Here is a 12,643-nt window from a genome sequence, read left to right as displayed (position 1 = left end):
TATTAATGAAATGGTGTTGTGCGCATGTGGCAGCAATGCTGGGCTGTTTCACAAAGGAGAGGTAGAGCAGGGTTTGTTTTGTATTAGGTCAAAATCAAACTTACAAGCGATATTTCAAACTGTGCTGACACTTATGAAGACATTGATGTAGGTATTTGACAAAGGTTTACATTAAAATGGTGTTTTATTTGCTGTTGAAGAGTCATCCAGTTGAAGCACACTTCTGTAAGTCTTATTTTTTTATTTTTTATTTATTTCACATTTATTTAACCAGGTAAGCCAGTTGAGAACAAGTTCTCATTTACAACTACGACCTGGCCAAGATAAAGCAAAGCAGTGCGATAAAAACAACACAGAGTTACATATGGGGTAAAACAAAACATAAAGTCAAAAATACAACAGGAAATAGTTGCCAAATAGGAAGCCAATTCTAGATTTAACTTTGGATTGGAGATTCTTAATGTGAGTCTGGAAGGAGAGTTTACAGTCTAACCCGACACCTAGGTATTTGTAGTTGTCCACATACTCTAGGTCAGACCCGCCGAGAGTAGTGATTCTAGTCGGGTGGGCGGGTGCAAGCAGCGTTCGGTTGAAGAGCATGCATTTAGTTTTACTAGTGTTTAAGAGCAGTCGGAGGCTACGGAAGGAGTGTTGTATGGCGTTGAAGCTTGTTTGGAGGTTTGTTAACACAGTGTCCAATGAAGGGCCAGATGTATACAAAATGGTGTCGTCTGCGTAGAGGTGGATCTGAGAGTCACCAGCAGCAAGAGCGACATTATTGATATACACTGAGAAAAGAGTCGGCCCATGAATTGAACCCTGTGGCACCCCCATAGAGACTGCCATAGGTCCAGACAACAGGCCCTCCGATTTGACACATTGAACTCTATCTGAGAAGTAGTTGGTGAACCAGGCGAGGCAGTCATTTGAGAAACCAAGGCTATTTAGTCTGCCAATAAGAATGCGGTGGTTGACAGAGTCGAAAGCCTTTGCCAGATCGATGAAGACGGCTGCACAGTACTGACTATTATCGATTGCGGTTATAATATCGTTTAGGACCTTGAGCGTGGCTGAGGTGTACCCATGACCAGCTCGGAAACCGGATTGCATAGCGGAGAAGGTACGGTGGGATTCGAAATGGTCGGTGATCTGTTTGTTAACTTGGCTTTCAAAAACTTGCGAAAGGCAGGGCAGGATGGATATAGGTCTGTAACAGTTTGGATCTAGAGTGTCACCCCCTTTGAAGAGGGGGATGACCGCGGCAGCTTTCCAATCTCTGGGGATCTCAGACGTTATGAAAGAGAGGTTGAACAGGCTAGTAATAGGGGTTGCGACAATTTCGGCGGCTAGTTTTAGAAAGAAAGGGTCCAGATTGTCTAGCCCAGATGATTTGTAGGGGTCCAGATTTTGTAGCTTTTTCAGAACATCAGCTGTCTGAATTTGTGTGAAGGAGAAGCGGGGGGGGCATGGGCAAGTTGCAGCGGAGGGTGCAGAGCTGGTGGCCGGGGTAGTGGTAGCCAGGTGGAAAGCATGGCCAGCCGTAGCAAAATGCTTGTTGAAATTCTCGATTATTGTAGATTTATCGGTGGTGATAGTGTTTCCTAGCCTCAGTGCAGTGGGCAGCTGGGAGGAAGTGCTCTTATTCTCCATGGACTTTACAGTGTCCCAAAACTTTTTGGGGTTAGTGCTACAGGATGCAAATTTCTGTTTGAAAAAGTTAGCCTTCGCTTTCCTAACTGCTTGTGTATATTGGTTCCTAACTTCCCTGAAAAGTTGCATATCGCGGGGGCTATTTGATGCTAATGCAGTACGCCACAGGATGTTTTTGTGCTGGTCAAGGGCAGTCAAGTCTGAGGAGAACCAGGGGCTATATCTGTTCTTAGTTCTGTATTTTTTGAATGGGTTATGTTTATTTAAGATTGAGAGGAAATTACTTTTAAAGAACAACCAGGCATCCTCTACTGACGGAATGAGATCTATATCCATCCAGGATACCTGGGCCAGGTCAATTAGGAAGGCCTGCTTGCTAAAGTGTTTTAGGGAGCGTTTGAAAGTGATGAGGGGTGGTCGTTTGACCGCGGACCCGTTACGGACGCAGGCAATAAGGCAGTGATCGCTGAGATCCTGGTTGAAGACAGCGGAGGTGTATTTAGAGGGTAAGTTAGTCAGGATGATATCTATGAGGGTACCCATGTTTACGGATTTAGGGTTGTACCTGGTAGGTTCGTTCATAAGACTTTATCAGTATAAATATGATTTTGTAAATCGGATTATTGTTTTTTTTTCAACCATTTGTCAGAATATTGCTTCTCTTGGTTTCAATCTGTGCCATTTGTATCATGCCACATAAATGCTTCTCTGGCCTAAAATGACAAGTAGGGATGGAATGATCTTCATAGATTCGTTCTGGATGTGCCGACTGAAATTTAATTCATTTAGATGACTTTCCCTATGCTTGATGTGTCTGACATGTCAAACACTGGTTACTGAGATGCATAAGAGAACCATTAAATGTGGTATTCAATAAGCCTTTATTGATAGCTCAAGTGTAGCTGACAGAATGTGTTGATGTACTGTAGGGTGAAGCTGCCCTTAGACGCTGATCTTGGATCAGTTTGGCATTTTCCCAATAATAGTTAAGGTTAGGATTAGGGGAGGGGAACCTGATCCTAGATCTCTAACTAGGGGAAAATTCACCCCGGAGCCAATCTCAGGCTGAGAGTTTGTTAGTCCACTTGACCTTAATAATAATAATAATGTTTTTATTAGCTATTTTTATGTTTTAATAAGGAGCCTTAGCTACTGTCTCCTTTTACAAAAATGTAGTAAAAGCCTCACAATCAGAATACCAGAACATATTAGTATTTAATATAACTACTTCTTTGTCTGAACCCTAATTAACTAGAAGGCAGTGTGTTTACAGTGGTTACGTCCCAAATGGCATCCTATTCCGTATATAGTGCACTACTTTTGACCAGGGCCTATAGGGCTCTGGTCAAAAGTAATACCCTATGTAGGAAATAAGGTGTGCTTTTGGATTGCCTTGTCTCCATGTTTATTTGCATTCCCTCTATTGTGAGCCGAGTGCACTGCCACTTCCATTCTCCTAATGAAATTACAACCTTAGAAAGCTGTGCTATTGTGAGGTGACTTCTTAGAGGGAGCAGGAAATAATCAAACTGTCTCTTTAAAACCTACTCTAGAATGCAAGAGGGTGTACAGTTCCAAGCATTTCTCAAAGGATTCTGTTTTCATTTCTCATTCTGCTGTAAATTGAGTAAGTTGAGTGAGAAAACACAAGTACTTAGAGCATCTCAACATGGTTATGTTCTATGCACAGTCTTGTTTTCTCTATCAAAACTCAAATGGAAACCATGCAACGTTATTTTGACCAGCGTTGACATCGCTTTGCTGTATAAAGTAGTCACACTTATGCAGCCGTGGTTATAATGAGTTATATTCTTCAAGAATCAATGTGTAAATATCAAAAATTTAAATGACCATTGAACAGATCCCGGATTGTACCTTTCAATTCTTGGACCTCAACATAAAAACGGAATTCTAGTTGACTCCCTCATGCCTTGTGCTAGCTTGCTCCACAATATAACTGATTACTACTTAATGCTCACTGACTGTGGCTATCGCTTTCTCAATTCAATGGGCTTTATTGGCATGGGAAATGTATTGTATTGCCAAAGCAAGTGAAATGTGAAAAAATAAATCTCTCTCTCTCGATGCCCACCCACAGTCAATCTCACAATTTCAATTTCTAAACTTTATTGTGCGATTGCTGTATAGTGGTGACCCAACATTGAGTTATATATCCATCAGAATTGCTATTTTTCACTTATTACACTAAAGTTATACAGTATATCTGACCAATTAACATTAGTTAACTGTTGCAGGAAGGTTGAAAATAAAAGTTCTGGACAGTTGAAATGTTGAAGTAAAGAACATTAGATATGCTCTGTAACCTACCCAACTGTCTATTCAAAACGGCAGTTTGCTTCTCACTTTCATGGCATTCTCCCTACGACATTTTCATATTTTAACACTTAAATATCAAAGGACCTGCATGAGTACAAAGATTCTGGGAGAGCCTAACAAAAGCTGACATTAAATAATGAGGCAAGAAGAGAGCGGCATATCATGGAGCATGCTTAATGCAGTGGCGGAATTGGTTGTCTGAGCTTATCCAGAGAGAGGTGGAATTCACAATGAACTTTCACTGTTTTCTCGTTCGCCCACAGGATTACGGTGAGATGCCTGTGGTTGCCTTGGTGCCGCAGATGTTGATTAGCTATCGCTGGTGTGCTGAATCGATATTACTGAACCACGTTAGCATTAGCATTTTGACTGTAGGCTACCTCCCTGCATCCTAGCCTAGAATGGCCTCCGGTGGGCCTCCAGCTGCCTGACCGTTCCTCTCTCCATATCAATGGGTTTCAGCTGGCTGTGTTGCTGTCACAGGGGGGCCTTTGGGGACACTGAGAGGGCAAGGGCCCACTCTAATGAGTTATTAACAAGCCTGGCTTAAATACCATGTGTATTCTCTCAGAAGCATAATGTAATCAGCGTCGTATTCACTAGAAACCAGCCGAAACAGGAAGGAGTACCTGAACTTGTCCAATAACAATCTCTCATTTTAATGCATCTCAATAGCCTTTAAAAAGGGTGCGTCAACATTTAAATTTAAATCATTTAGCAGATACTCTTATCCAGAGCGATTTACAAATTGGTGCATTCAACTTAGGATAGCCAGTGGGACAACCACTTTTTATTTTTTTTATTTTTTTTGTGGGGGAGGGGTAGAAGGATTACTTTTATACTATTCCAGGTATTCCTTAAAGAGGTAGGGTTTCAAGTGTCTCCGGAAGGCGGTCAGTGACTCCGCTGTCCTGGCGTCGTGGGGGAGCTTGTTCCACCATTGGAACTGTGCTTCGTAGAGGTAGGGGGGCTAGCAGGCCAGAGGTGGATGAATGTAGTGCCCTCGTTTGGGTGTAGGGTCTGATCAGAGCCTGAAGGTAAGGAGGTGCCATTCGCTTCACAGCTCCGTCAACCGTGCCTTTTCCTCCCACGCACCACACCTATGGAACTCCCTTTCAGATAATCTCCAAGCTGTTCAGACTGTTGGAGCTTTTAAGGCAGGCCTTAAGACTCATCTCTATCAACTGGCCAACCTTCCTCCTAGACATTGATTGTTGCTTTCATGATATGGTCAGATATACAGTCAGGTCCATAAATATTTGGACATTGACCAAATGATTATTATGTTAGCTGTCTACCACAGCATATTGGAGTTGAAATTAAATAATGAATATGAGCTGAAAGTGCAGACTTTCAGCTTTAATTTGAGGGTATTTACATCCTAATCGGGTGAACGGTGTTGGAATTACAGCACTTTTTATATGTGGTCCCCCCCTTTTTAAGGGACCAAAAGTAATTGGACAATTGGCTGCTCAGCTGTTCCATGGCCAGGTGTGTGTTATTCCCTCATTAGTTCATTTACAAGTAAGCAGATAAAAGGTCTAGAGTTGATTTCAAGTGTGGCATTTGCATTTGGAATCTGTTGCTGTTAACCCTCAATATGAAGTCCAAAGAGCTGTCACTGTCAGTGAAGCAAGCCATCATTAGACTGAAAAATAAAAACAAACCCATCAGAGAGATAGCAAAAACATTAGGTGTGACCAGATCAACTATATGGTACATTCTTAAAAAGAAAGAACACACTGGTGAGCTCAGGAACACCAAAAGGCATGGAAGACCATGGAAAACAACTGTGGTGGATGACAGAATCATTCTTTCCCTGGTGAAAACCCCTTCACAACAGTTGGCCAGATCAAGAACACCCTCCAGGAGGTAGGCGTATCTGTGTCAAAGTCAACAATCAAGAGAAGACTTCACCAGAGTAAATACGGAGGGTTTACAACAAGATGTAAACCTCGGTAAGCCTCAAAAACAGGAAGACCAGATTAGAGTTTGCCAAAAAACATCTAAAAAAGCTTGTACAGTTCTGGAACAACATTCTATGGACAGATGAGACAAAGATCAACTTGTACCAGAATGATGGGAAGAGAAGAGTATGGAGAAGGGAAGGAACTGCTCATGATCCGAAGCATACCACCTCATCTGTGAAGTATGGTGGAGGTAATGTAATGGCGTGGGAATGTATGGCTGCCAGTGGAACTGGTTCCCTTGTATTTATTGATGATGTGACTGCTGACAAAAGCAGCAGGATGAATTCTGAAGTGTTTAGGGCTATATTATCTGCTCAGATTCAACCAAATGCTTCAAAACTCATTGGACAGCGCTTCACTGTGCAGATGAACAATGACCCGAAGCATACTGCGAAAGCAGCCCAATACTTTTTTAAGGCAAAGAAGTGGAATGTTATGCAATGGCCAAGTCAATCACCTGACCTGAATCCAATTGAGCATGCATTTCACTTGCTGAAGGCAAAACGCCCCAAGAACAAGCACGAACTGAAGACAGCTGCAGTAAAGGCCTGGCAGAGCATCACCAGGGAAGAAACCCAGCATCTTGTGATGTTTATGGGTTCCAGACTTCAGGCAGGCATTGACTGCAAAGGATTTGCAACCAAGTATTAAAACTCAACATTTTATTTATGATTATGTTAGTTTGTCAAATTACTTTTGAGCCCCTAAAACTTGGGGGCTATGTAATTCCTACACGGTTCATACAATCATTTTGACAAATCCCTTAGAATAAAGATGAAAGTTTACACTTAAAGCACATCTTGATTGTTTCCTTTCAAATCCATTGTGGTGGCGTACAGAGCCAAAATGATGCAAATTGTGTCACTGTCCAAATACTTATGGACCTGACTGTATTTGTCTATTTTTATTTTATGCACTTTGAGATTATTCTTGTATAATGAAAAGTGCTTTACAAATGTAATACATGTAGTATTATTATTAATGAGAGTGGTGAAAGCAGCTTGTCATTCCTAGCAACTGGGTCAACCATGCTCATTGTCTTAGCTGAGAATGTCTCTCAAATATACACTGGTAGTAGGTGCCAGGCACACCGGTTTGTGTCAAGAACTGCAATGCTGCTGGGTTTTTCGCGCTCAACAATTTTCCATGTGTATCAAGAATGGGCATATCCCTGTGGAATGCTTTCGACACCTTGTAGAGTCCATGCCCTAATGAATTGTTAGGAAGGTGTTCTTAATGTTTTGCCTTCTCAGTGTATACTCAAAGCTGGTCTAAGCACAGAACATGTATATGTCCCCATTTCCATGGATATACATCCCAACCAATATTATTAGCTACATTAAGAAGATTTCAAATACATGGCTGCATTTCAAGTTCAGTTTAAACTTTTGTGCTACATGAAAGGACATGTAGATGCCATGTGGAGCTTGGTCGCCATCTAGTGTTACATTTTGGAAGCAACGCTCTGTTGGGTGCTTGCAAGTTAACATTTACATTTACATTTAAGTCATTTAGCAGACGCTCTTATCCAGAGCGACTTACAGGAGCAATTAGGGTTAAGTGCCTTGCTTAAGGGCACATCGACAGATTTTTCACCTAGTCGGCTCGGGGATTAGAACCAGCGACCTTTCGGTTACTGGCACAACGCTCTTACCCACTAAGCTACCTGCCATGCAGACACTGATGGTTGGCCCTGCCCTCAGCTGTATACCAAATCAAGTGGCGGAGACCCCGCTTTGTTCTTTTACTTTACGTGCTGTATTTTGTTTTATAGATGCGCTATTGCAGGGGTATCCAAATCCGAGCCTGAGGGTCCGGATTACTGCTGGTACTGCAGTCCCTGATTAGAGGTAGGGCTGTGATGGTCATGGAATTTTGGATGAAGGTGATTTGTCAGCCAAATGACCGCGGTCACCGTTATAATCGTTCCAGTTTGCTACAACAAGGAGCAACATTGTTTCATCACGTTACCACAGAAACAGACTGACTCGCACGTCATCTTTTTTAATGCCTGGCTTTCCCTTTTTTAGTCAGCTGATCGTTCCACAACACAACATTCTAAAACTGGCTATAGTTTTGCCTCCTCTCCTCCCTCCTGTGGGCTGTTAGATGTAAATCAGGCTTACTTTTACTTTGCTGCTTTTGGGTAAAGTTTTCTGACTTAAATATGAAGTAAAAATAAAAATAAATAAAATATAAAATAATTATACATATTAAAACGGTTTTGACGGTTATTTTATTGTCTTGACTGTCTACATCCATAATCTATTATCCAATTATCGTGCCAGCCCTAATTAGAAGAAAATAATGAAAGTCAGCAGCGGAAATGGCTTCGAGGTCCAGATTTGAATTTGCCTGCTCTATTGTGTCACAGTTCAGATTTGTGGTAGGCAATGAGAGAATCTCAATTGGTATTGCTCGACTCCTCGCATCCTCTCCTCCGTACTCTCCTCGCCTGCTTTTGAATAAGGTCAAATGTAATCGAGGAGACATCAAAAGATTTTAAAACACTTCTGCGCTAGCAGGTGGGAGAATACTCTTGTGCATCCTCTGCCGAAGTAGGTAATCGAGTAGGATAGCATACTTCTCCGTTCACCTACTAACAAGTTGACACACTCCTCAACCACTTATCGGTTTCCAGGTCACGGAGGAGAGGAGGACACAGGAGTCGAGGAGAGGACAGACTTAACACATTTGAGAATCTCCCCTAAATTGAGAATCGCCCCTTGTATTATAGGAAAACTTACTACAAATCACTGTGCTAGGACAATGTCGTACCCTAACCTTATTTCACAAATTGTTTGAGCCACACCTTGAAAATGTTTGGGTACCACGGCTTTACCCAAGTACTTTAAAGCAGTATTTCACAGATTTTTGACTTCATATTCAAAGGCGACATTTTCACAGATAGTGGTATGTTGCTGAATATGATGTAAAAAATCTGTGAAGTGTTCCTTTAGTCCTCCAGTAGATGGCAATCTATTGTTATGATGTAACAAGTGGTAGACCTGTCACAACAATCTGTCTAAGGGAACCTACAACCCACAGTGCAGCGCTTTGCAACTAGGTCAGTGGTCATATATGTATCAATTATCTCAGCATAGGAGTGCTGATCTAGGATCAGTTTTACCATTTTAGATCACAATGAATAAGATTACATGGGACATTGTCCTAGATCAGAACTCCTACTCTGAGACTCATTGCTATCTATCCCTATAGCTTGATTTCCAGACTTGATCTGTAGACTCCTACTGTTCTCAAGCAACTCAAAAAGACACCCGGCAAGGGACTCAGAACCTTCTAGCTCTACTTGACATACATTATTAACTAGATAATTTTGTTGGTTTGACAGCAACAGTGCTCCCTTCAGAGTAGATTGGTGGCACTATAGGGAAAGTAAGTCTCATCTTCTCCATTGAAGAAGGTGTCCTCAATGTCCTGATTGCTATTTGACTTTAGTCCAGTGGGAGCTGGTGGCAGATGCTAGCTCTCGGTCTTCTACGTGTGTGTGAATGTGTGTGTGTGCCTGCCTGCGTGCGTGCATACATGCACACTTGTGACCTCACGCTCATGTGCAGGCTCCTCGTCTCCAGGAAACCAGTCAGAAATGGGACAATGATTTAAGTAGAGCACAATGCCCCTTTGGGGCTCTGCCATCTCTGTAGTGTGCCTGGGCGCGCTCTACGTGCCCACGCATCTATCTGCTTGTGTGTGTGGTTCTCTTTCTTCTCTTCTCTCCCGGACGGACAGTCAACATGCTAAGCCCCTCGGACTCAGATGCTGAGCTGATGTACTATCTGACCTGTTTGTACAGGGAACCCAGAAAGATGGTCCTCCATAAGGGCTCCACGGGCCTGGGATTCAACATCGTGGGCGGGGAGGACGGAGAGGGCATCTTTGTCTCCTTCATCCTGGCGGGAGGGCCCGCTGACCTAAGCGGAGAGCTGCGAAGGGGAGACCAGATCCTGTCGGTGAGTTTACCCCCCACAGACGCACATAATGAAGTATATATTTATGCTGGTAATGTTTCTACATACACACACAGGTATGTACATGTACTGTATTTGGCAGTATACTGAGAGGTTTGAGAACAAGATTATACTCCTGAGATGTCCCCTGTAGCTCGGTTGGTAGAGCATGGCGCTTGCAACGCCAGGGTTGTGGGTTTGTTTCCCACGGGGTATGCACTCACTAACTGTAAGTCGCTCTGAATAAGAGTGTCTGCTAAATGACTAAAATGTAAATGTAATGTCCCATTTTCAAGATTGTCCTGAGAAACAGTTACAGTAGAAATGTACCTATACTGTACATGTAGACACACACATACAGTAGACACACACATACAGTAGACACACACATACAGTAGACACACACATACAGTATATACATGTGGGTGCAAACGCATGCAGGCATTGTATATCTGTAGCCTTTGAGCCTGTAAATGAACAACATGTTGACCAACAATTCCAATGTTTTTTGTCTCATTACTCATACGTATAAAAAAAAAAAACATGGTATCATTATTTATTAATTTTACCTTGATGACCCTGTTAATTTGATTTGATAATTTCACTATTTGTGGATTATTTACAAAACATTAGGAACATCTGTTCTTTCCATGACATAGACTGACCAGGTGAAAGCTATGATCCCTTATTAATATGCCATTTAGCAGACACTTTTATCCAAAGCGACTTACAGTTATGCGTGCATACATTTTTTGTGTATGGGTGGTCCCGGGGATCGAACCCACTACCCTGGCGTTACAAGCGCCGTGCTCTACCAGCTGAGCTACAGCGGACCACTATTGATGTCACTTGTTAAATCCACTTCAATCAATGTAGATGAAGGGGAGGAGACAGGTAAAACAGTGATTTTTAAGCCTTGAGACATGGATTGTGTATGTGTGCCATTCAGAGGGTGAATAGGCAAGACAAAAGATTAAAGTGCCTTTGAACGGGGTATGGTTGTAGGTGCCAGGCGCACCGGTTTGTGTCAAGAACTGCAATGCTGCTGGGTTTTTCACACTCAACAGTTTCCTGTGTGTATCAAGAATGGTCCAACACCCAAAGGACATCCAGCCCACTTGACACAACTGTGGGAATCATTGGAGTCAACATGTGCTTGCATCCCTGTGGAACGCTTTCAACACCTTGTAGAGTCAATGCCCCGACTAATTGAGGCTGTTCTGAGGGCAAAAGGGGATGCAACTCAATTTTAGGAAGGTGTTCCTAATGTTTTGAAACACCCAGCAGCGTTGCAGTTCATGACACACTTTTTTGAAATAAATATATTTTCACAAATGTAGTGCCCTGGGCCTTTACTAGTATTAACGGACTGAAATAGATGTCTGTCATTTTTATTTTCAGCATCTCTGCTTTGCTATTGCAGGATTCAATAGTTGGAATTGTAAGAGTTGTTGCCCTGTCCCTTTCTCTACGATTGTCATTCTAATAGAATCCAGATAGAACTAAACCCTGTCCTCAAACATTTACATCAAAAGGTGCAAAGTTATGGGCAAAGACACAAAACATCCACATCATTTTGAGCCTGTAATCGAACCCACAATTGCTGATGCTCCAGATACTCAACTAGTCTCAAGAAGGCCAGTTTTTTATTGCTTCTTTTAATCAGCACAACAGTTTTCAGCTGTGCTAACATAATTTGCCTTTTAAAATGATAAACTTGGATTGGCAAACACAACGTGCCATTGGAACACTGGACTGATGGTTGCTGATAATGGACCTCTGTATGCCTATGTAGATATTCCATAAAAAATCAGCCGTTTCCAGCTACAATAGGCATTTACAACATTAACAATGTCTACACTGTATTTCTGATCAATTTGATGTTATTTTAATGGACAAAAAATTTGCTTTTCTTTCGAAAACAAGGACATTTCTAAGTGACCCCAAACTTTTGAACGGTAGTGTGTGTGTATGTATGTGTATATATATGTGTATATATATACACATACAGTGGGGAAAAAAAGTATTTAGTCAGCCACCAATTGTGCAAGTTCTCCCACTTAAAAAGATGAGAGAGGCCTGTAATTTTCATCATAGGTACACGTCAACTATGACAGACAAAATGAGAAAAAAAAATCCAGAAAATCACATTGTAGGATTTTGAATTAATTTATTTGCAAATTATGGTGGAAAATAAGTATTTGGTCAATAACAAAAGTTTCTCAATACTTTGTTATATACCCTTTGTTGGCAATGACACAGGTCAAACGTTTTCTGTAAGTCTTCACAAGGTTTTCACACACTGTTGCTGGTATTTTGGCCCATTCCTCCATGCAGATCTCCTCTAGAGCAGTGATGTTTTGGGGCTGTCGCTGGGCAACACGGACTTTCAACTCCCTCCAAAGATTTTCTATGGGGTTGAGATCTGGAGACTGGCTAGGCCACTCCAGGACCTTGAAATGCTTCTTACGAAGCCACTCCTTCGTTGCCCGGGCGGTGTGTTTGGGATCATTGTCATGCTGAAAGACCCAGCCACGTTTCATCTTCAATGCCCTTGCTGATGGAAGGAGGTTTTCACTCAAAATCTCACGATACATGGCCCCATTCATTCTTTCCTTTACACGGATCAGTCGTCCTGGTCCCTTTGCAGAAAAACAGCCCCAAAGCATGATGTTTCCACCCCCATGCTTCACAGTAGGTATGGTGTTCTTTGGATGC

At 42.1% G+C, this 12,643-nt stretch overlaps 1 pseudogene across 1 annotated transcript in view; it reads left to right on the top strand.

Moving 5' to 3' along the window:
* The window catches only part of LOC311136376 (disks large homolog 2-like), a 219,354-nt pseudogene that overhangs the window by 162,711 nt on the left and 44,000 nt on the right, over nucleotides 1-12,643 (top strand). The window contains exon 11 of the transcript XR_014615442.1: nucleotides 9,735-9,928. The product of XR_014615442.1 is annotated as a disks large homolog 2-like (transcript). The remainder of the gene's footprint in view (nucleotides 1-9,734; nucleotides 9,929-12,643) is intronic.

This window comes from Coregonus lavaretus, assembly GCF_964263955.1.
Source record: "Coregonus lavaretus genome assembly, chromosome: 10".
In the NCBI taxonomy this organism is placed as follows: Eukaryota; Metazoa; Chordata; class Actinopteri; order Salmoniformes; family Salmonidae; genus Coregonus; species Coregonus lavaretus.
Note: the sequence above shows the minus strand (reverse complement) of the source record. Positions and strands in the feature narration are given on the sequence as shown.